The following is a 24,921-nucleotide window of genomic DNA, read 5'->3' as shown; positions in this document are numbered from 1 at the left end:
CCGTAGATAACGTTGTGAATTTCACCGTAGATAACGTTGTGCATTTCACCGTAGATAACGTTGTGAATTTCACCGTAGATAACGTTGTGCATTTCACCGTAGATAACGTTGTGCATTTCACCGTAGATAACGTTGTGCATTTCACCGTAGATAACGTTGTGCATTTCACCGTAGATAACGTTGTGAATTTCACCGTAGATAACGTTGTGCATTTCACCTCTACACAGTTAGCAACAGTTTTGACCTTATAGTGGTCTAGTAGTGATATTGAACTGTAATTTGACTTCATAGCCATGGTATATGGATATAATACTGCATAACACCTATCAGCAAGCACACACAAGTATCTTCATGCATTCTGCGAGCTTGTGTTTGCATGCATCACAGTTCCAAGGAAACAGGTATATTGTCGTCTTAAATTGGAGCAGGGGTGATGTTACCATGGAGACAGAACCACCCCCTCTACCTGGTAGAGATTTAAGAGTGCATGCTGACCTGAGTGTCTCTTCCTCTGTCATTCTCTCCCCTGCTCTCTCAATGCAATTTTCAATTTCAAAATGCTTTATTGGCACGATAAGATATGTTTTACATTGCCAAAGCACACATACCGGTATAACAAAACAACTTAGTGACCCCGTTCAGCCAGATATACCTGGCTCTGCTGTCCACTCGCTGTCCCTCAGTTGATGACAACTCCACACGTAGTTTGCTGCCAAGAATGTGCATTTTGACTGTTCTCCCAGAACATATTGAAGTAATGAGTTATTAATGTTGGATTATCTCTCTTTCACTCTCTGTCTGTCTGTCTGTCTGTCTGTCTGTCTGTCTGTCTGTCTGTCTGTCTGTCTGTCTGTCTGTCTGTCTGTCTGTCTGTCTGTCTGTCTGTGTCTCTCTCTCTCTCTCTCTCTCTATTAGCATGCTCTCTCTCTTGCACTCTCCTTAGGGATGTTTTGACAGGTTAATGCTCAGCTACCCATGTCTGTCACACGCACGCACGGACGCACACACACATGCACACACGCGCGCGCACAGACATGGACACACGCTGCACACACCGCCTAGGGCAGTGTATAACAGGGGATTTTAAGGGGAAAGACTCATCTGAGAAGGGTGTGTGTATGTGTGAGAGAGAGAGAGAGAAAGCATGAAACAGAGAGAGAAGGGTGAGATGAGTGAGTGGGAGGGACAGGTAGACAGGCAGGGGTTGTGACCCAGACTTGTCTCCCAGAAACAGAGGAGAGTTAGACACAGTTGAAAACTTTATCACCCCTTTTACTGCAGAGACAGAGAGGGGGAAGGAGGGGGGGGGGGGGGGGGGGTAAAGAGACATAGCTGTGACACAGCACAGATTGTCACAGACACACATTTTCAAGCAGTCAACTGAAATAATGCTCAATTTCTCCTTCGGCGTACGACGGCCCACACCGGTAGTTCGGGGCTACGTTTGGGCAGCATTGCAAGTTTGCGAAGCATGAACCGGGGCCTTCACGGTTGAGCTAGTTCATTCATCCTGCTACTACACGTTGAAATATTGTCGGCACTTCTTCGGCGACGGCGGGGAGGCGAGGTGTTGCCAGACTAATAACAAACTGCTGTGGGGGGGGAGGGGGGGGGGGTGTTGATCTGGATGAATGAGAAACGGCACAGACGCCCCAGCACCGGCTCCTCAGAGAGCCGTGTCTCTCCAAACAAAAGTCAAAAAGTCCAAACTAAAGCGTGAATGAAAGACAAGGGGGCCAGGGGATTAAACGGCTGTCACTGTCGCCTGCATGTGTCCCCGAAAATGCACCGTGGTGGAATGTTATATAGACTTTATATCGAATGCCAGTGTGCACAATATCTGTTCCAAATAATTGCGCTCCGGGCGCAATCACATTCTCACTGAAACGCATATCCCGCTATGAGCAGGTTTGTCGAACAGTCGCTTACTCTGTCTGCACACAATGAAGACGCTTTGTTTTGGTGGGTCTCAACCGCTAGATGACACCTCAGGAAGCTTCTACCGCCCCCTGGTGGTCAAGAGCTCCTTTGCCATTATACCACCATTACCTGTAATGGTGACCCACCGTTCCCTGCCCTGTGCTAATGTCTTATTCTCTGTGACAGTGTGTGTTTAAGGATGACTGGCCATAGTCTGACAGCTGACACCATCTGATGGGAAATGCTTTTAGACAGCACAGCTTAGCCTTATGCTTGTGTGTGCGTGCGTGCGTGCGTGCGTGCGTGCGTGCGTGCGTGCGTGCGTGCGTGTGTGCGTGCGTGCGTGCGTGCGTGCGTGCGTGCGTGCGTGCGTGTGTGCTTGCGTGTGCGTGCGTGTGTGTGTGTGTGTGTGTAAGTAAGGGCGGGGGGTGTAAGGTATGTATATGTGCACGCCCACGGGTTTGTATATCTCAGGTCCTCTGGGACGTTGCTGATTGACAGCTCTATCCCTGGTTGTCATAGTGATGATGATGGATGTGTTTTTTGTTACCACGGAGACCGCTGTTTAAGCATACAGCCTGCATGCATAATGCATTTTAGTTTTTTGCATAAAGCAATTCCATACACAGCCGGCGGAAGTGGGACAGACAGACGGACGGACAGATCAGATCAACAGACACATGGCTTATTCCGTGAACATGCCGCAAAGAACTTAGTTTGAGTTAGCGTCGACGTTTGCACACAAAGTTAATTTGTCAAACGGTTGACAAATCACACACACACACACACACACACACACACACACACACACACACACACACACACACACACACACATCTCTACACTCACAAGTTCAAATAAGACACAAGCACGGAAGGTAAACAAGCGAGGGCATATACTGTATTTACTGAGACACAGACGCAGGCCAACTGACAGGCCGATGCACTCTGGCAGACAGACTGACGCGGATAGAGACACCAACATGTATTGACAGTCACATATAGGCCGGCTGGCAGGCAAGCAGGCTGGCTTACAGACATATAGGCAGGCTGGCAGGCAAGCAGGCTGGCTTATACAGACACGATGGATGGATGCTGGCTGGCAGGCAGACACACAGACAGATGGATTGGCAGACAGACATGTCGCTGTTGAAAATCAGCATTTCCAATCGGTTGCATTTTAAACAGTTTTTGTGTGTGCAGACGCAGCCATTGCACGCATCGCATGTTTCATATCCATACATCACTCTTTGCCATCAGCCCCCCCCTCCTCCACAACCCCCCACCGCCCCTGAATGCCCATGTTTTCCTTCTGTTCTCTCGTCGGTCGGTCGGTGGTGCAGACAAAAAGTGCAGGGGAATAATCCAGCAAAGTGGCAGACTGTGAGACATGAGTTATGTGTCGCAGTATACAAAGTCATCAGCAGTTTCTAGCTTTACTTAGATTGTTTTGCTTTGTTTTTCTACACCCAACAATATATGAAACTATGTTATGGTTTTATTTTTATATTCAACTTTTTTTACTCCCCATATCGTTGCTTCCTGTAGTTTGCAGCCCTCAAAGGTTATTTTAGCAAGACCTAATCTATTATTGCTTTGTTTGTTTGTTTTGTTTAGGATTTTTCCTTCTATTTGGCTGGTGGGAGCTAAGTAAGGGATAATATCTGGCTAGGTGGTCATTGTTGGGAGATAATTCACCGACAGGGAGTTTCGCTGAAGGTGAATTATACTACCACCAATACCACCAATTATACTACTTCCACACTACACTACTACTACCACACTACACTAAAACTACCACACACTACACTAGAACTATATGTTAAAACAGTATTATTATTATAGAACTTAGACCAACCACTTACAATGCGACGCACTGTACGCTTGTAGATCTGCTATTTTCAAAAGATTTGTATACATTTGAAAACTTAAGCATCCTGCACAGTGAGTACATTTTGATACCAATAGTTTTGTACTTTTATACTCAAGTAAAAGTGAATTCCCGGACCTTTTACTTAACAGAGTACCAGAGTAGTAACAGAGTACTTCTACAATGCAGTATTGATACTTTTACTTAAGTATAAAACATTTGAGTTAATTCTTCCACCACTGACCAATTGGGAACGTATGTACACCCCCCCTCTCCCCCACACAGGTGCAGAATTCATCATCCATATTCATTTTCATGGATGGTAACACACACATACATACATGTCATAAACTAACAGCCATAAATGCACAGGTACACACTGTCCTGTCCCTGGGGAAATGGCACCACATGATGCTAGGATGTGCTTGTTATATAGGATGGCAACAAGACAAGCACTTCGTTCAGCTACCGCACGTACGCACACACGCACGCACGCAGCCACGCACGTGCACACTTTCTCTCCGTCTCACTCTCATAATATAGGGATACACAGACATGCTCGATATATAGATTACAGACATAAAGGCAGACAGCATAGTACACTTACACATGCACCATTAAAGACATATGGTAGATAGCATTGACACTCACACACACACTGTATGTTCATGCACGCACGCTCACACGCACGCACACACACACACACACACACACACACACACACACACACACACACACACACACACACACACACACACACACACAAACACATATTGTGCATAGGGAACTAGTGTATGTATCAGCAGTCATCATGCATGACTGGTTCATTCACAATCTAGCAGGCAATCAGACTGTTCAACTAGGCATGGCTAGGTCGCACACACGCTGTTTAACACAAATCCTTTATCACACACACGCACACACACCCACACACACACACACGCACGCACGCACGCACGCACACACACACACACACACACACACACACACACACACACACACACACACACACACACACACACACACACACACACACCATTTGATGCACAAAAAAGAGGAGCTGTGTTCTTTAAAACAAATGCATGATCAGAGTAATGGGTCTTTCAGGCACAACATCGCAATGGCACCACTGTGCTCTGGAACCTATTATTTACAATGTTTTGCATCAAACCACCATAGTTTAGTCGCCGCATATAGTTACTCCTAATGGCTTGCATCGTGCCGCCATGCAAAGCATGTACAAGCTCGCGGTCAACGCTCAAAGCAGTTGTCGGAAGTTCAACTGCTTGTAGGTTGAACGTTGCTGCCGCGCACGCTTTGACAAACAACAACCAGTTGAAACGAGGCATCCAGCGAGGTATATGGAATGCAAGATTACAACAATATTTACAATGTATAGGCCTTTAGCAGACTCTTATCTAGAGCGACTTACAAAGTGCAAGAGCAGAGTAGCTGGCATGGATGCTATAGTCAACAAACAACAGCGTAATGTACTGAATAGAGTGCAAAGAAATATTGTTTCTTTGCTTTTTCTATCACTGACAGTACTTTATCCTGTGACATTCCTTCAATAACAAAATGTGATAAAATAAAGAAATACAATTTAGTCCTTCAAAATAACAGGATTCGGATACCAGGTAAACATAAATCCTAGCATCTGTATAAAGAATATACTATCTGAATGACATTCTCAGATTTCCCAGATTCCCAGTATATTCCTAAATAAAATGGCATTTAAAATATGGAATGCGCTCCCCCCCAATGTCAAACTGCCCCCCTCCATTGAGACCTTTAAATCCCACCTAAAGACCCACCTCTACACCTTGGCTTTTAACCCCGTTGAGTTTCCATGGTCCATGTTTTGTATCCGTTTAGTCTTTTTTCCTGTGTTTGCTGTTGTTCTCTGTGTTTAGCTACAGTGTATTTAGTTTTATTCTTCTGTACAGCACTTGTAAACTCTGAGTTGTAAAATGTGCTTTATAAATAAAGTGGATTGGATTGGATTGGCATGTGAACCAGTAACGACACACATACGCATAGTATAAGCATCTATCATAAATAGGTGACAAACAGGCTGTTGCTCTCCCCAGGATAACATTAGATAATTGACACTGGGTGAAATAAATGGGTTGCAAAAATTGTGGGAAGAATATAGAAATAGGTGACGAGAATTGACACAAGGAATGAGGAGCAGGGTGTGAGGTAGAGCCTGAAGAGGTGAGTTTTCAGACTATGCGGAGTGAGTGTGCAGTCCTGACTGGAGGGGTGGGGTCATTCCACAGATTAGAGCTCGGAGGAGACGAGAGGAAAATTAGTCTAAAATGCTTGGCCAGGTTGTTCTAGGGAAGGGACAAACAAGACTTCTTGTGTCAGCTGATCTGAGCTGAGCAGGAATGGGTGCGTATGGAAATTGACGAAAAGCTGATGTTGTGCGTGTCTGAATTCCCTGAACTATACGACACAAGATTGTGTTTTGATCAGGGCCTCTGGAGGAAAGCCCTATGTCTTGGAAGGTAGCTTGTTGTGCAGTATGCAATTATGTGTTCTGTTCGCCTACTTTCTATGATAAACATAGCTTATGTTTGGTATTTGTTCCCTAGTAGCTCTAAAGATTCATTCAAGTTTCTTAATTGAGCTATTGAGGGGAAAATAGGTACACATTTCATACTGAATATTTTATGATTTATACATTTTCAAATTTTAGACATATACAGTACATACAGTATGTGGTAGTGAGTGATAGTCCCGCTATACGTTTGGAAAACTCTAGTTATTTTGCTCTGTGTGATTTGACCGAACAGTGCACTGTACCCAGCAGCCAGCACAGTGGAGGTTGTGTCTGGAAGTTGAGTCACAAATTGCGGTTTCTTTCACACACACGTGCAAGCTCACCCACCACGGCACACATAATGCACTCATACAAACACGCACACATTGCACACAACTACACACAACTACACACCTCATGGTTAGTTTAAAATACTCGCAGTCACACACTCACGCATGCACACACACACACACACACACACACACACAGTTATACAAGCGAGCACTCTCTTTCTCTCCCAGCCTCATATTACGCTTGCGGTAGAATGCACAGTCCATAACAAAGCATGATGAAATATGGACTAATCATAGTTAAAAAGCAAATCCATAAATCCCAATCCAAACAAGGGTCGCCCCTCCATGACAGGAAACCTATTAAATCTAGGCACGGTATCAGCGAAAAAGGAAAATTCTCTTTCATGCTCAAATTGATTGACTGGGGTTTCTGCATTAGGACGGACACAAATAAAACATAACAGCAATACTTTAATTGTAAAATGGACGTATAACGGCAAGGGTACTTTCAATTTGGAATAATGGAATGAATGAATGTCTTTATATGAAAAGGGACACTGCACAAAGAACGTTATGGCACGGTGGCACAGTCGGTAGTGCTGTCGCCTCACAGTCTGTATAGTGCTGTCGCCTCACAGTCTGTAGTGCTGTCACCTCACAGTCTGTAGTGCTGTCGCCTCACAGTCTGTAGTGCTGTCACCTCACAGTCTGTAGTGCTGTCACCTCACAGTCTGTAGTGCTGTCACCTCACAGTCTGTAGTGCTGTCACCTCACAGTCTGTAGTGCTGTCACCTCACAGTCGGTAGTGCTGTCACCTCACAGTCTGTAGTGCTGTCACCTCACAGTCTGTAGTGCTGTCACCTCACAGTCTGTAGTGCTGTCACCTCACAGTCTGTAGTGCTGTCACCTCACAGTCTGTAGTGCTGTCACCTCACAGTCTGTAGTGCTGTCACCTCACAGTCAGTAGTGCTGTCACCTCACAGTCAGTAGTGCTGTCGCCTCACAGTCTGTAGTGCTGTCACCTCACAGTCTGTAGTGCTGTCGCCTCACAGTCTGTAGTGCTGTCACCTCACAGTCGGTAGTGCTGTCGCCTCACAGTCTGTAGTGCTGTCACCTCACAGTCTGTAGTGCTGTCACTTCAGTCTGTAGTGCTGTCACCTCACAGTCTGTAGTGCTGTCACTTCAGTCTGTAGTGCTGTCACCTCACAGTCTGTAGTGCTGTCGCCTCACAGTCAGTAGTGCTGTTGCCTCACAGTCTGTAGTGCTGTCGCCTCACAGTCTGTAGTGCTGTCACCTCACAGTCTGTAGTGCTGTCACCTCACAGTCTGTAGTGCTGTCACTTCAGTCTGTAGTGCTGTCACCTCACAGTCAGTAGTGCTGTCACCTCACAGTCAGTAGTGCTGTCGCCTCACAGTCTGTAGTGCTGTCACCTCACAGTCTGTAGTGCTGTCGCCTCACAGTCTGTAGTGCTGTCGCCTCACAGTCTGTAGTGCTGTCACCTCACAGTCGGTAGTGCTGTCGCCTCACAGTCTGTAGTGCTGTCACCTCACAGTCTGTAGTGCTGTCGCCTCACAGTCTGTAGTGCTGTCGCCTCACAGTCTGTAGTGCTGTCGCCTCACAGTCTGTAGTGCTGTCGCCTCACAGTCTGTAGTGCTGTCACCTCACAGTCTGTAGTGCTGTCGCCTCACAGTCTGTAGTGCTGTCGCCTCACAGTCTGTAGTGCTGTCGCCTCACAGTCAGTAGTGATGTCACCTCACAGTCTGTAGTGCTGTCGCCTCACAGTCTGTAGTGATGTCACCTCACAGTCTGTAGTGCTGTCACCTCACAGTCTGTAGTGCTGTCACCTCACAGTCTGTAGTGCTGTCGCCTCACAGTCTGTAGTGCTGTCGCCTCACAGTCGGTAGTGCTGTCGCCTCACAGTCGGTAGTGCTGTCACTCATGAGCCTGACAGTTGTTCATAACTAGGAAAACATCATAATAGACGAGGTGTTTGGACTAAAGTTTAGACCATCTGCGCAGTAAAATACCCAAAGTTTATGCATGTGTACACAAACTGATACTTTGTTAAGTCCCTCTCATAGTTGTGCCCCTCTTTGCACACCCAAAAATAAATTCAAAACAATCAACATAGACAACCATAAGGCAGAACCAGGGAGGAACCAGGGCAGAACGAGGCAGAACGAGGCAGAAAGAAATTCGAAACTGGCCCCCGAAAAAATCTGAATCCCCCCCACCATCCCGCCCACCCCTTTTTCCCCTCACTGTATATTTTCCCTTTTTACCTCCTTTATGATGAATTCCTGTTCTGTTCTTTGACTATATAGAAGTGTCTATTTGTACGTCTCTAAATGTTTTGATGAATTGAACAAGGTGGACCCCTCTTTGGGTAGACAGTCTTTGTATTGAGTTTGTGCTTGAAATGTACTGTAATTCTGCAAACTGTTAATACATATTTCAATCAATCAAATAATCAAAGACCCTGCGCTGGTTAGTCAGTCAAGGACCAATCAGAAGGCTGACAATGGGTCAATTGTATTCTTGTTGAGAGCAAGCACGTTCAAGAACAATATAGGGGCTTTCAAGTATTTGTTTAAATTGTTCCAAGAGTCTACTGTGCCTCTGTAGAGCACTCAGTCACTACTACTGTACGTGCATGAGGGATTTGTAATGTCCAACAGGCTCTTGTTGAAGTTGGTTGTGAAAGGGAAGTGTATAGGAAGGTTTTTCTTTTGTTTTGTAAGTGTCTGAGGGTTGTAAGAATACTTAAATAGTTTCCGGAGTGTCCGGTATCAATATTTGACCTTATAAACTTCGGCCTCCTCGAGCCATGCGTGTACCAGACGACCCAGCCACGGACAGACTGCTGTGAATAAGATATTAGGAGCGTCTTGCTTCGCACGTCTCCCAGAGGGGCACTTTAGCCTCATGCATTATTCACACCCACGCACCACGCACGCACGTACACATGCTTAGACACTGCATGTTGTACGTACATGCACAAAGACACACAAGACGATGACGATGACACACGCACGTGCACACACACACGCACGCACACGCGCACAGGCAGTTCCTGTATTGATCCTTGAGTATTTAAAGCTGCTTCCACTGAAATGGACCGTGCGTGTGTGGTGTGTGGTGTATGGTGTGTGGTGTGTGTGTGTGCGTGTGCGTGTGCGCGCCTGGGGGTGGAGGGTGATTAAACATGTTGAAGTGAAGAGGGAGGAGGGGATGGAGGAGGGGGGGGTGGAGGAGGGGGGGGGAGGAGGGGGTGGAAGCATCTGGGAGAAAAACAAAGAGAGAAGAGGGTTTATTTGTTTCTCGTCTTTCTTCGTCTTCTTTTTTCATAAACTTTGATTACATTCTGATGCCGTGCCAGCATTGTGTGCTTTGTGTTGATGAGATGCATGAAGAGAAAGAGAGAGAGATTTCACTTAATTATTTGCATCCTCTCTCTATTCAGAGGAGATAAAAACAGGCAAAGGCAAAGTAGGCAGAGGAAAAAATCACAAACCAGCACAGAATCAGAGAGACGTCCACCTTTTGCACAACACACACACACGCGCTTGCGCTCGTGCACGAATGAACGGACGAACGTGCACACATGCACACACAAACTCAGCGCATGCAGAATTGTGATGAGGATGATTTGTTGAGGGGGGGGGGGGGGGGGGGCTGAGTTGGAAAGGGCTCTGGCGGTGGCCATGTTATAAGGAGTGTTGGAAAGTAACTAAATACATTTACTCTAGTACTGTACTTATATTAAAGTATTTATACTTTACTTGAGCATTTCCAATACTTTTACTTCTACTCCACTACATCTCGGATCAAAATATTGTCCTACTCCACTGCATTTATTTGAAAATGTTAGTTATTCTAGTCCCTTTAGATTTTTATTATTACTACATAACATGCATTACCCACTTCAGCCCTATATACATTTAGCCCATTTGAAAATAGCAGATGTACAAGCTCACAGTGAACTTGTAGATCTGCTTTTTTCAAACGAATATTATGCATTTGAAAACTTGAAATGGGACATTCTGCACAATGAGTACTTTTACTTTTGGTACTTTATGTACATTTTGAAGCCAATGCTTTTGTACTTTTACTCAAGTAAATGTCGAATGAGTTGAATTGAGTTCATATAATGCAGGATTGATACTTTTACCTAAAGGTCCTACAACATGAAATTTGTTTTTCTTAGGCTCCGCTACAGGATCTTATATCCCCACAAATACCCAATTTCAGACTTTCGCATCATATTTTTATGTACAGTGGTCTCTCGCAACAGGCCAACTGATTTGGTGCTACTCGTGATGTCATAGGTATCTCCCTTCCAAATTAGCATTTCGTCTTTGCTGGGCCTTATTATAATGAGTGAAAGATGTGGGAGCATAGCTGGGATGAGGGTGTGGCTGGGAACATAAAACATACACAGCACCCCCACCACTTCAGGACATTGTTGTGGTACTTTAGAAGCCAGACAGAAATGACATGGACTGGTTATATCAGAGTGGTGATTTAGGCTCAAACCATTAGAAATATGTTTGAGGGTCATAAACAATATGATATAAAATATTAAAAACAGTTTTAAAATGCAGTACTTTTCCCACCACTGTCTGGCGGTGGCAAAGCAACGTTACAAGGACAGACCGGAGGGTAGGCTACAGGCCAACTGGAGCTGTGTGAAGGATCTCTCTCTCTCTCTCTCTCTCTCTCTCTCTCTCTCTGTGCATTACATTCTCCTGGACAGTGCGTTCTCATTCTTTCCTGGGAGAATTTGTTCTATCCAAGACGGTGTCCATATATACGTATAGCATACACATACTCTCTTCTCTCTTCAAACTTCCTTTTTAACATCTCGATGGACTGAGAATTTCAAGAAGTTAGGGGAAACTTCTTTAACTTGCATTGCATGTCACTACTAGTAGAACTTGCAGTCCCCAGGAACGTAGAAAATGAAAAGAATCCACTTTAAAAAGTATGAGAGCGAGTGGACCTTAATATTGACGACGCCTCCTCAAAGACATTTCCTGAAGATGGAAAGATTGACAAAGAAAGAAACAAATCCCCAGTTAAAGTAACATGTTGCATTGACTATGGACCTGAATATAAGACAACCTGTTGTAGATGGAGATATTGACCCCATTCTATCACTCCTCAAACACACCTGGTTGCCTATTCCTGTCTCCATTGATTGGTCCCCTCATTCTAATATTGATGTTGTGGAACAGAGAGTGAGTAGAATACAATTTGACGGGAATGCAGGATCTGAAATACAGGAAACTACGGGGAAGATTTAGGGGGAACCCCTACTGTCATTCATTGTGGTGTCTTTGGTGTCTTTTTTTCTTCTTTTGTATATATTTCTTCCTTTATATGTAGGTTCCTGAAAGTAAAATATGTTATAGGCATTATTATTCATGCATTTTTTTTCCCACACAATTAAAAACAGTAAAACCCATAAAGGTCTTATAGATGGATCTATCCTAAGGTAATACAACAAATATGTAGAAAGTAATCAAACATAGGTGTGTGTGTGTGTGTGTGTGTGTGTGTGTGTGTGTGTGTGTGTGTGTGTGTGTGTGTGTGTGTGTGTGTGTGTGTGCGTGTGTGCGTGTGTACGTGCGCCTGCGCCTAAGTGAACTTGTGTGTACAATATGTACATGTCTTTCGAGTGAACGTTTGGCATTTTCATGATTTTAGAAAAGAATGCTCACAATTCACCTTGTCATGCTTCAATTCTTTATTTTGACATTTCCGTGCTTTCAGAACTTATTCAGGTTAAAAAGTAACACAAAAAGTCACATCTACACACGCACACACACACACACACACACACACACACACACACACACACACAATTGGGCAAATGACTCATATGGCTGAGTCACCAAGATATTGGGGACGTGTGTTAAATTGATTGTCCATGTTCATGATTGTCAACCTACTCATATCTCCTCTTGGAGGAGAATGGTAATAACAAAAACTCTGTAATGATGCGTCAGTTAATTAATTCATTTGTCGTGTCAGCCTAATTTAAATGTTCATTGTATTCTTTTTGCACGTAGGCGGGCACATTTATGTAGCCTACAGCAGTAGTTCCCAAAGTGGGGTGCGGGGACCCCCAGGGGTACCTGAGGGAGTGCCAGGGGTCCCCAGCTAAATGATAGTTTGGAACCAAATGGACCCTACAGTTTGCATCATGTCCAAATAGCGATGAGGAAACGGGGTGACTGAATAATGTCATGAAACGGTTAGATGTACTACATGTGTTGACCTGTGGGACACACTCTCAATGAACCCCCTCCTCTAACCATTAGTCTAGTCCAAACATATTGATTATGGATAGAGGAAGGAAGGAAGTCGACTAGCATGTACGTAAGCAGCAACACGTTTTGACATGTATTTTTGACATGTAAGTTTTGTCATGCGTGTATAACTGCACACTGAGGATGGTTCATGTAGCATTGCTCTCCTGTCCATGAACTCCACCCGTCCGTAATATTGATTTGCGTCTCCAGGTCCAAATATTGATCATGTTAGAGAAAAGACAACATGTCAGCTGGATGTAGATGTAACATACTACTGACCTCACTTCATGTGTGCGTTTCACTCATTTTGCATTTCCACATACTGCAGCGTACTCCCTTGGGTCCTCTGAGATTGATGTACACACGCCGCATTTGAAGTCAATTTCGCACGCAACCATATACCAAACATGCACACACATACGTCCGTCCGTGCCGTTGCCAATGTGCGCACCTACTTTGAAGTATCTCCGGCCCATATAAGTGCATAACCATGGCCGTGGGCCTGCATATATATGGGCCATTCTACCCAATTGGTTCAAATTCTGAGTTGGAAATTGTGTGAAATTTGTATGCTATTTTGGAAAAACTTTGACCATATTCATGTTGCACCAGATCTAAGGGACACATATTTAGTAAAGGCACAGTCAATTATCATATTGTATTTTAATAATATATTGGAATATCTTTCCTCTCCCAAAACCGAAACATATTGGTTGATAACTCACTATCTTTGATTTTAGACAAAACATCCAGTGTTTTGGTAGTGACTGCACTGTTTCGGTAGTGACCACAGCATTGTCTTTACAATGCAGTGCCATAGTCACTTAACTATTTTGCTAAATATTAAAACCACACACTGATTTTCAGACTTTAGGGTGGAGTGTGACACAAGGCATCCCTCATGCCTCTGGAAACACTGGAGGAAATGGACCTATTGTGTATGAAATATAGTTTATCATCGTATGTCTTGTAGTCATAGTCCTAGTAGAGTCATAGTAGCATGGCCGAGATCCGCCCACCAGCCCTCCCCATAGCTATTTTGAACATAAGAATCAACTTTATTGTTGCATCACATGTTTACAGGTTCTAGTGCATAGAACGGCACACTAACACGAGTGTGGTGGGTGTGTGTGAGAGAGAGAGAGAGAGAGAGAGAGAGAGTGAGAGAGAGAAGGGAGAAAGAGAAGAGAGTGAGAGACCAGATTGTTGTCATTGTAGAGTACATAAATTATGTGTGTGAATGTGTCACATTGTCAATTTCACAACACTTAAGACATCGACAAAACAATGTTACAACACTTAAGACATCGACAGCATGCAGGGACACAAGTGTTGCGTACTTTATTACAGTATATCCTCATAGAAGTGTGTGTGTGTGTGTGTGTGGTTTACACCCACACTAACGCACGCACACATCCACACACATAAAGGCAATGGATCTCTATGGTATTCTCTAGTTTTCTCTGCTTCTCTGTCATCCAAAGTTCACATTAGTGAGGTTCACACCCTGTGTCAAACCAGTACACTCTCCATCTGGCTGCATGGCTGTGCACCTGCATGCCTGTCTGCCTGTCTGCCTGCATGGCTGTATGCCTGCCTGTCTGCCTGCATGCCTGTATGCCTGCCTGTCTGCCTGCATGGCTGTATGCCTGCCTGTCTGCCTGCATGGCTGTATGCCTGCCTGCCTGCCTTCCTGCCTGCCTGCCTGCCGGTCGCACTCTCTCATCTTGTGTCATGCGTGTCTATCATGCACTGTTGTGTGTGTGTGAGTGTGTGTGTGTGTGTGTGTGTGTGTGTGTGTGTGTGTGTGTGAGTGTGTGTGTGTGTGTGTGTGTGTGTGTGTGTGTGTGTGTTTGTGTGTGTGTGTGTATCCTCCATTAAATCTCTCTGCTGCTATAATTGGTCTAAATGTGGGGTTGTTAGTTGACTGACAGAAAGCATCTGTTCTTTGATTTGTGGGACAGATGGTGGGCGGGGCTGAAGGTCAGCCTGCTTCAAAATACAGTGCAGAGGCGAGCATGTGCGTGCGTGCGTGCATGTGTGCGTGCGTGCGCGCGCTCTGGTTAGGAGAGGAGAGCAGTCATTGAACCCTAATTTGTAGTTCTCCTGTGTGAATTCCAATAGCAACACGACGCCACAACAACAGTGGCATTAACCAATGACTCATTGGTGAAGGCACACTTTCTTGACAAATTGGCTCCCATGAAAACACTGAATGTGTGATGCATGTTTAGACATGCCTGTCTCCCCTGGTGATGTACAAAAAAAGGATGAAAAACAGTATGGCACTCGACACTCTGTTTCCTCTGTTCCTTCTCGAGGCCTTGGGTGAGATCACAACATCTCCCTCGTCATCCGCCCTCATATCTGTGACTAACCAGGAGGCTGGAAATGAGACTTGAACATTAGGGTTGGCAGCAGAACGCTCTCAAGTTCAAGTGACGATGTGGTGTCTCCAACATGTGCAAAGGCCTTAGTTAAGTCAGGGGTTCTCATTCTGAACCTGTCGGTCGCGACCCCTCGGGGGTTTTATTTTTTGCAAATGAATGGCTGGAAAATGGAAATGAAGAGTTTACATAGTACACATACGGTAGTACATGCCTAAAAGATTATATCTGGTTAGAAAACCGAATAGGCGCTTTCTTGCCGCCTCTTGGCGCAACTATCTGGTCATACTGTACCCCATACAGTGGCATACATAAGATCCCAGTGATCGAAACGTTGAATTAATAAACCAGTGGAGCTGAGTTATTCCTTGCTAGTGTTGTTTCTTTCTCTCTCAGTCACGATGCATATACAGTACCATGACATACAGTACAATATGTGTGGTAGATGATGATGGAGTGTGAGGTGTTGAATAGTGCACACACGCGCGCGCGCACACACACACACACACACACACACACACACACACACACACAGACACACAGACACACACACACACACACACACACGCGCGCACGCACACACACATTATGCACCCAGTACGTGTTGACTCACATGTGCCTTTCTCTGACAGCTACACAGAGAACACGGTGCAAGTCCCAGTTGACAGTACTTGTTAATGTTTGCACCCGTTGTCTGTCAGTCTCCTTCCCCGTGTGCAGCAGCTGCCAGCTATACCTCTGTCTGTCAGTCTCCTTCCCCGTGTCTGTTGTCTGTCAGTCTCCTCCCGTGTGCGCAGAAACTATACCTCTGCACTCGTACCCGTTGACTCATTCATAGCACATAAAGGGATGGGGAGAGAGAGAGAGAGAGAGAGATGCGTACATGTACATATACAGGTTTATAGGGTGATGGATGGATGAGTGGAGACTTAAGAGGGGGAGCAGAGAGAGGAGAGAATGATGTAGATGGACCATAATCCTTAAAGAGGTTGACAGCACACAGGCCTTCAGTGATTGAAGTCTCTCTCTCTCTCTCTCTCTCTCTCTGCTTCTCTCTTTTCTATTGCACTTCTCCCTTTTCTATTGCACCTCACTCCCCTTGCCCTTGTGTGTGTGTGTGTGTGTGTGTGTGTGTGTGTGTGTGTGTGTGTGTGTGTGTGTGTGTGTGTGTGTGTGTGTGTGTGTGTGACTGTGTGTGTGTGTGTGTGTGTGTGTGTGCGCGCACACGTAATAATCTTTACAATAAAGCTTGTAATATGCCTACGAAATGGATGCAGGTGAAAGGACGGAGTTATGGGAGAGATGGAGAGAGGGATGTACAGTAGAGAGGGAAGATGAATCTAGAATAAACGTGCACGTAAAACCAGAGATAGAGAGAGACAGACAGACAGACAGGAATCCTTGTCAGTGTGATATTGATGACTGCACAGCAGGGAAGAGGGGATGAACGGAGGGGAGGGAGCGAGCGAGGGAGGATAACTCAACCAGAGCGTGATCAAAGCACCTACTGGCCAGAGGGAGGGACGCAAGCGGGGGGGGGGGGGTTGAAAGGAAACGAGGGAGGAAGGGCGAGAGATGTAGAGGTATATCCAGAGGGAGGAATTACAACAAGACATGGCAACATAATCCAGCTGCATGTGGCCTTGCAGAATCTTCCGACTGGGCCGCCAAGTCCTCTTAAAGCTATAAGCGAAAAGCATTCGCTTTAGCTTATACCTGTCTCTCTCCAGCACAGAACATTCATTTTCACGTCAGGATACCAATTTTGTCCAATCAGGAGAGAGAACTCTATACAGGATACAGAACAAACAAGTGTTTAATTTAAGATGATGAATTGCTACGATCTCCTGATTGGCTGAACCAAACCTTAGTGCAAATATATTGTACAGTATACTGCAAAAGACCTGGCCGTAACTTGCTGCTCCAAGGGAGCTAGCTCTCTTGGCGTGGCTTGTTCCTTGGCCTGGTCTGCTGAGTTGGAGATCAGGGTTCGATTCCAGCTCAGGGTGCTAAACGTTACAATATTTTTACTGTTTAGTAAAGGACTGGAGAGATGTGGATGTGTTTTAGATGGATTTAGATGGACAAGTTGTGTCATGAAAAATACAGAAGCGGGCTGACAGAAGCAGGCTGAAGTGGGCCTGAGCCCGCCAATCGATGCAATGGCCCTGTTATCAGTCATAATCTATAGCGAAATTCTACATTGTACTTGACCATGATGTGTGCATTACGCTTCTAAATGTTAGAGAGCAAGTTAGCTATACACCTCGCACCCATGCAGAGTATTCTGCATGGCTGCATCTGAATCACACTCTGACCTCAACCTCACCTATTATTGTTATTATTATCATGTAGCCTAGAGGAGAGGAGAGGAGAGGAGAGGAGAGGAGAGGAGAGGAGAGGAGAGGAGAGGAGAGGAGAGGAGAGGAGAGGAGAGGAGAGGAGAGGAGAGGAGAGGAGAGGAGAGGAGAGGAGAGGAGAGGAGAGGCAGGAGAGAGATAATGCAAAAAAGTACTACTTGTTAACTGATCTGACAAGAGCTGAAGGCAACATGGCTAACACATGACTTACGTTGCTCTCTCTCTCTCTCTCTCTCTCTCTCTCTCTCTCTCTCTGCGTCTGTCTCACACAGGCGTTTTATTCATAATCACAACTGCAAAGTGCACACTCATACCCAACAGCACTGGCATTCGCGCATAAACGCAAAACACACACAAAAGCATGCACTCGTGGTGTGCTTTACATTATGCACACCTGCTTGCCCTCCCGTGGGTCTAATGTCCGTGCATAATATGTCCGTGCACAGATGCGTAATCAGCATGCCGTGCACCCGCCCTGCTGCCCCAGATTACATGTGAAGTTAGAGAATGCATGGGACAGGACTGGAGTGATCTGTCAACACCTTCAGCTTGTGTTTGTTCAGTTGATCTTTTTTTAAATGGACTCCCAGACTGACCTGACTCACTGACCCGTCCCTCCATGCATCCATAGATGGAGGAACGATGGAGTTGATGAATGGGTTAATCCACTGGTTCCCATAGCCCCGGAGACCACAGGCGTTACAGGTTGGGTCGGGAACCATTTGTGGGCCGCGGACACATTTTTAATGGGTCTCTTTATTTTTTTTGGTATATATATATATTTAAAAATGCATGTGTGCGTGCCTGTGCGCTCATATGACTGTCTCTGAGATCTCCTGTGGTTGTGATTAGCCTGTAGCAGCTGTTGCGATAACCTCCGTCACGTTATATGCATACATTAAACACGTAGGCCTAATCAAAGCTATAACCAGTTAAACCCTTTGACCGAGATCCCCCAAGGATCCCCTCCTTATACAGTCCAGAATCCAGAGGGACTAGCTATAGTGATCATAGTTAATGGAAAATGAATATTTTAATGAGGAGATATGAAATATACAGTTATAATTTAATTATGAGCGTGTCAAAACATAAGCCTTTGTGGTAAAGGATTATTTAAACAGTATTGCTTACTTTTAGAGTTAACCCAGTATTTTACTTAAGTGTTGTAAGCTTGTTGAACTGCTGTTTTTGTAAATTAGGCATACATTAGGCTTGTGAAACAACACATTTCGGGCTTTCCATATCATTCAACTTTTACGTACATAATCAGAATTTGTTGTTGCTGTTGTTATTTTAGCCGTTTCACCAGTGATGTCTTGTCGGTCTGACATTGCCTGAGGACATTAAAAATGTGTTGTCCAGTTTTCAGACCACTGATGTGAGGGGAGATAAGGCATATCAGACCATAGATGTGAGGGGAGATAAGGCATATCGGACCATAGATGTGAGGGGAGATAAGGCATATCAGACCATAGATGTGAGGGGAGATAAGGCATATCGGACCATAGATGTGAGGGGAGATAAGGCATATCAGACCACTGATGTGAGGGGAGATAAGGCATATCGGACCATAGATGTGAGGGGAGATAAGGCATATCGCGTACAAGCAGACTCAGAGCTCTCATCAGTATGTCTGTGTCACGACAATGTTTTGGAGTTGTGCATGAGAATGAAATGGCAAGGGGTAATGAGTGGAAGGGATATAATAAAGGATTATACGGTAACTGCATTATCAAAATGCAACTATAGTTATATTAAGAAATATCTTTGGACACTATGGTGTTGTTATCATCATCACTAGGACAAACATAAAGTTTCAATATTTTAGCTTAATTAATTATGTGAGTGACCGTCCCTAGGCTAGCTCTAACAATGTCAGTAACATACCACGTAATTCAGAGTCAGACCTGATTTATGTCATTCATAATTCTCTGTAACTGTTAATGCCTCGTGTCGGTCACCAATCAATCAAAGTTAGAGATTTGAAATGTTAAGTGATGGGTTTTCACTGCACCTCAGTTTGCTTTGTGGCCTTCGCAAGAGGAAGTATAAATTGACATTACACAACTTCACAGACAGTTGTAAAAACAGAAAGGTAGGATGATGGATGTTAAACTATGGTGGAAGACCATCATAGAGTAAAAGTAAACTTGATTTATTCTTTTCATTGTTTTTTTCCCCCCACTGAATCGTCCAATCTGGCACTGCAGCTTATGCAATATGCATCATACACGGCAACTATATAGACTGTTATTTCAGAGCTGTCTGTTTTCGCTTGCAGACATTAAAATGTAATATAAAAACATCATTTAAGAAAAAGACCATATCCTCACAGCCTGCAGTTCTCCAAATACATTTTGCTTTACCAGGAGGACGTCACTTCAGCTGCTAATGGATGCAAATGTGATAGTTGTGGTTACAAAGAGAAATGAGAAATGAACTTCAGTGCCCAGGGGGCCTTGGTTACTTGTCTTATGCTCCATTCCATGTTCAAACGCTCACATGAAAGGGCTGAAGTTCAATGGAAACCTATTCAATTCAGGGATTTCCCTCACGGGGAGTAGCACACATCTTTAGCTGAGTGAAAAGGATCTTATATGTCCTTCTGTATTTGCATTACAACAGAAATCACATTTTGATGGACATTGGTAATGAACTTTGAATTGTTCATTCATTAGAGATGTTTGTATAACTTTTCAGCTTTTCATTTGTGATTTGACATTGAAAGTTGACCACAAATTGACCTTTGATGTGGTTAAGATGCAATTTGCTGTGGGGGTGTCTGGCACTGTTCCTGTTATGGGGAATTATTGTCAAAGATAATTGATTCTGAATGTTCTTTGATCATTTCATGATATTCATCGTCTCTGTCGGTTGGAAACCTCCATATCCAAACTTTCAGGATTCAAATTCAAAAACAGCAAATTCAAAAATGGCAAAAGTAGCGGATACATGTATCTTCTACTTTTGATGCGTTTGTGTGACACTGTAGGATGATCAAATAGGGCATTAATTTACGAAAAAATCACAAAAAGTTAGAATAATGGAGATGGAGAGGTTTCTGCCTGACAGCGACAATATACTTCAAATTGATCAAGAACCTTTAGCTTGGCGGTGGAGGCTGCAATGTCTGTGTTTATTTCAACATTTTCGTTCCTTGTTTTTAATTCCTCTTGGGCCTGCAGCACTGCTGCGGCTGTGATCGAGGAAGAGATAGACTTTGATCGCTGAGAGTACTTTTACTACTACTTCTACTTCAAGATGTAGTAACAGAAACCCTAAACTGGCATAACAACTGATTGATCCTTGTCAGCTTGGGCAAAGACTTCATTCGTCTGCACCACTGCACCCGTGGCAGTCTGGCAAGCTTCGCTCAATTTATCCGACATTGTCACATTTTATTCAAACAATGACGATCGTCTTCTTGTGACCGAAGGTCGCAGTTAAGTATGGAATAGTGCATTTCTCGTGTGTCGGGCACCATATATGGTGCCCAGGTCTCGTGACATCATCAGGGATGGAGATGTGGAGACCATGATGTCATAGTTAATGCGACCTGCTGTCGCAGTTAGGCCCAATATGGAGATCGTTTTAAAGGTCAAGATGGTCCCGTTTCGGAATAAATACATGCCAGAGAATACGATGATTGAAAGAGCATCATTTCTGCAATAAGGCAGGCTAACCTGCAATATATATTTATGAACAGTCATAAGATGCAATGTCAGAATGGCTAAAGAGAGATTGATTAAACGTATAATAGCGTCTGGGGGTCTGTCCAAAGCCTATACGTATGCAGATAAAGACAGAATTTGCTGCAGAGGCTTATGTAACGTCATATCTAAGCAGAGAGGCTGTAGGTCACTTTGTACTCCTGGATGAGGTGTAGGATCCTACCCTTGGCTGTACAAGTGGTATAGACAATACATAATGCAGTTGAGAATTGACTTTGTTCTGTGCTGTATGTGACCTTGGTGACATTGAATGGTGTGTTTTCTTCCCTCTGTACATTATACAGTGCAGTGATGGAAAGCAGATTTACTTATGTACTGTACTTGAGTACAATATTGATGTAGTTTACTCCAATTTCCAATACTTTTACTTCTACTCCGCTGCATCTCAGAGGCAAATATTGTAGTCTTTTGTATACTCGGCACCTAAATAAAAGGCTCTAAATGTCCGTGCTGCTCCAGTCTCTTCTCCTTATGCAAGGCAAATATTGTACTTTTACTCCATTACAATTATTCGAAAACTTTAGTTACTAGTTACTTTGTAGAGTTTGATTATTATTACAAAACATGCAGTGAACCACTTCAGTCGTGTAGGCCTAACTTGACTATTGTAACTCCCTCCTTACTGGCCTACCAGCATGTGCACTTAAACCTCTCCAGCTGATCCAAAATGCCGCAGCTCGCTTGGTCTTCAACCAGCCAAAATTCTCACATGTCTCCCCCCTGCTCCGTTCCCTCCACTGGCTCCCGGTCGCTGCCCGCACAGAATACAAAACTCTGATGCTGGCATTCAAAGCAACCAAAGGTATGGCTCCCCCATATCTTGCAAGTATGATCGAACCCTACAAACCCTCCCGCTCATTCAGATCAGCCAACGCAGGGAAGCTGGAAGTACCCTCACTAAAAACGCCGGTACAACACTCCACACGTCCCAAACTCTTCTCCCTTCTGGCTCCAAAACTGTGGAATGCACTTCCCATTGCAGTCAGAACTGCAGCATCACTCCCAATCTTCCGCCGTAGTCTGAAAACCCACCTTTTCAGACTCCATCATGGCCCATAGCACTTACCCCACCCCCTTAGATAGCAATTCTGTAGACTTAGATAGCATTTGATACAGTCTTATAGCATGTTATGTAGACAGCATAAGTGCATTGTATGTGCTATTGTCATAGCACGTCATAGTACATATGTATAGCATAGTAGTATAGATGTATAGCTTATATGTATAGTTTCATTATAGATATTCCACTGTTACTTTCTTAGCTTACGCATGTTTCATGATAAATGTTTTTATGTGATGTATACCCATGCTTTTTTGTTCTTGCTTAATGTAAGTCGCTCTGGATTAAGAGCGTCTGCTAAATGCCTAAATTGTAAATTGTAAATTGTAGGCCTACATTTCAGCCATTTGAAAAAAGCTGATCTACAAGCTCTGCTACAGTGCTGCTATTTTTAAATTATTTTTATACATTTGAAAACTTGTGAAATGGGACATTCTGCACGATGAGTACTTTCTGCGTTTGCTACTTTAAGTACATTTTGATGCCAATCATTTTGTACTTAATACTCAAGTACATTTTGAATTCCGGACTTTTACGTATCTATATTGCAGTATTGATACTTTTATTTAAGTAAGACATGTTTTTCCACCACTGGAGTTGGAGAGCTTTGTATGGTGGCGTGTGCAAGACAGGCTGCTTATAGATTGGTTCTAACGAAACAGCAGGGTGCCTAGCATAGAGCGCTGGAGATGCTGCGGTCAACACTTAGTTGACCGCAGGGTTTAAGTGGTTTTTATAATGGATGAATGATGGCTCATGGAATGGCGTCTGTCTGTCTGTCTGTCTGTCTGTCTGTCTGTCTGTCTGTCTGTCTGTCTGTCTGTCTGCCTGTCTGTCTGTCTGTCTGTCTGCCTGTCTGTCTGTCTGTCTGTCTGTCTGCCTGTCTGTCTGTCTGTCTGTCTGTCTGTCGAGCTTATGTCAGTGCTACAATGATTGAATGTTGATTGACATGTTAAAAAGGCTGTGTTAGTGAGTGTGATTCAGGACGACACATGTACTGTATGCACGAGCATGCACACACACACACACACACACACACACACACACACACACACACACACACACACACACACACACACACACACACACAGAAATGCTGAAACAGCTTGATTGGCTTTTTATTTTTAATAAAGTAGAGCTTAAAAGTAAAAATAATTTCAGGCAACACTAGCTTTAGTGTTGCCTGTAATTACATTCACTATATTTTTAAATGACAGAACTTGTCTATTAGTCAATATTGTTTTTATTTATAACTCTACTCTACCTGGTCATTTCTGTTTCTATTTCATTCCTGTTTGTCTAATTTATGTCAATTTCTGTTGCAATTTCGGTTACTGTTTCTATGTAGACCTACCTGCTATCAGTTATTTGAAATGTTTGTGCGTGTGTGTGTGTGTGTGTGTGTGTGTGTGTGTGTGTGTGTGTGTGTGTGTGTGTGTGTGTGTGTGTGTGTGTGTGTGTGTGTGTGTGTGTGTGTGTGTGTGTGTTTGTGTGTGTGCACATGCACGTGCGTGTGCACATGCGTGTGCGCGTGCGGCGCCGTGCGCGTGCTCGCACACTCACGTTAATAGTGTAGTCTCTGTTTCTAACTGTCTCTACTTGTTCCAGTCTGCTCTTCTCAGTGTCTAATACCTGCCCCCAGTTTGTCTCAGTTGGTTTCTATTCATTTCTGTCGGTTCCCGCCTGTTCCTCTGTGTGACTCCCACCTGTGGGCGGAGTCTGCCTTGGTCCCTCCCCTCCCTCTCCCTCTCTCTCTGTGTGTCATCTGTACATGCATCTCCACTGCGACAGCGCCGTGGTCACGCATGCACACCTGGCAGCGTTTGTCGAGGCGCTTAAAATGGACGCTGTCATTCTTCTGCTCAGTGAGTGAGTGTGGTTTGGGACAATGGACATTGCTACACGCCACATGTTTGCAAGTAACAACAAACATGGTTCACAAAATGTGTGTTGTCCCAAATTAGATTTGCTGATGATGTGTAGAGAAGATGGTCCTTTTTAAGAGCACAGTATGCCCTTTTTATGTGTGACTATAAATTATACAGGTATATAATTTATACCATGGTTACCGTTGGACTTGTACACTCACAGAAAACATTGTATCTTTTTTGTCACCGGGGCCATGGGATACCATGGATTGGGCTCACTTTTATATGGCTTATAATTCCCTTTAGTCTTTTTTTCCCACACATGCACTTTTAATTAAATCCTTAATTTCAAATAATAACCACAAGGCTTTCGATGCCTGTTATTTATGAATGGGTTAGTAGCCCTTCTTTAAATCTTTTAATCACTTAAGCCCTATTTTATACCTTGTCATAAGATAAATCATTTGGAACATTTAAGAACATTTTCCCTATAAATGACATGCCCAAAATAGGGATGCCAGGTTGAAGGTCATTAAGAATGTGAAATTCAAAGTGATCTGAAAGAAAG

The 24,921-nt window shown here is 44.1% G+C and overlaps 1 protein-coding gene across 2 annotated transcripts in view; it reads left to right on the top strand.

Moving 5' to 3' along the window:
• The window catches only part of csmd3b (CUB and Sushi multiple domains 3b), a gene marked incomplete at its 3' end in the record, with an annotated part of 479,766 nt that overhangs the window by 198,215 nt on the left and 256,630 nt on the right, over positions 1 to 24,921 (top strand). The window lies entirely within an intron of this gene.

This window comes from Protomyctophum bolini (assembly GCF_963924005.1).
Source record: "Protomyctophum bolini genome assembly, chromosome: 17".
NCBI lineage: Eukaryota > Metazoa > Chordata > Actinopteri > Myctophiformes > Myctophidae > Protomyctophum > Protomyctophum bolini.
Note: the sequence above shows the minus strand (reverse complement) of the source record. Positions and strands in the feature narration are given on the sequence as shown.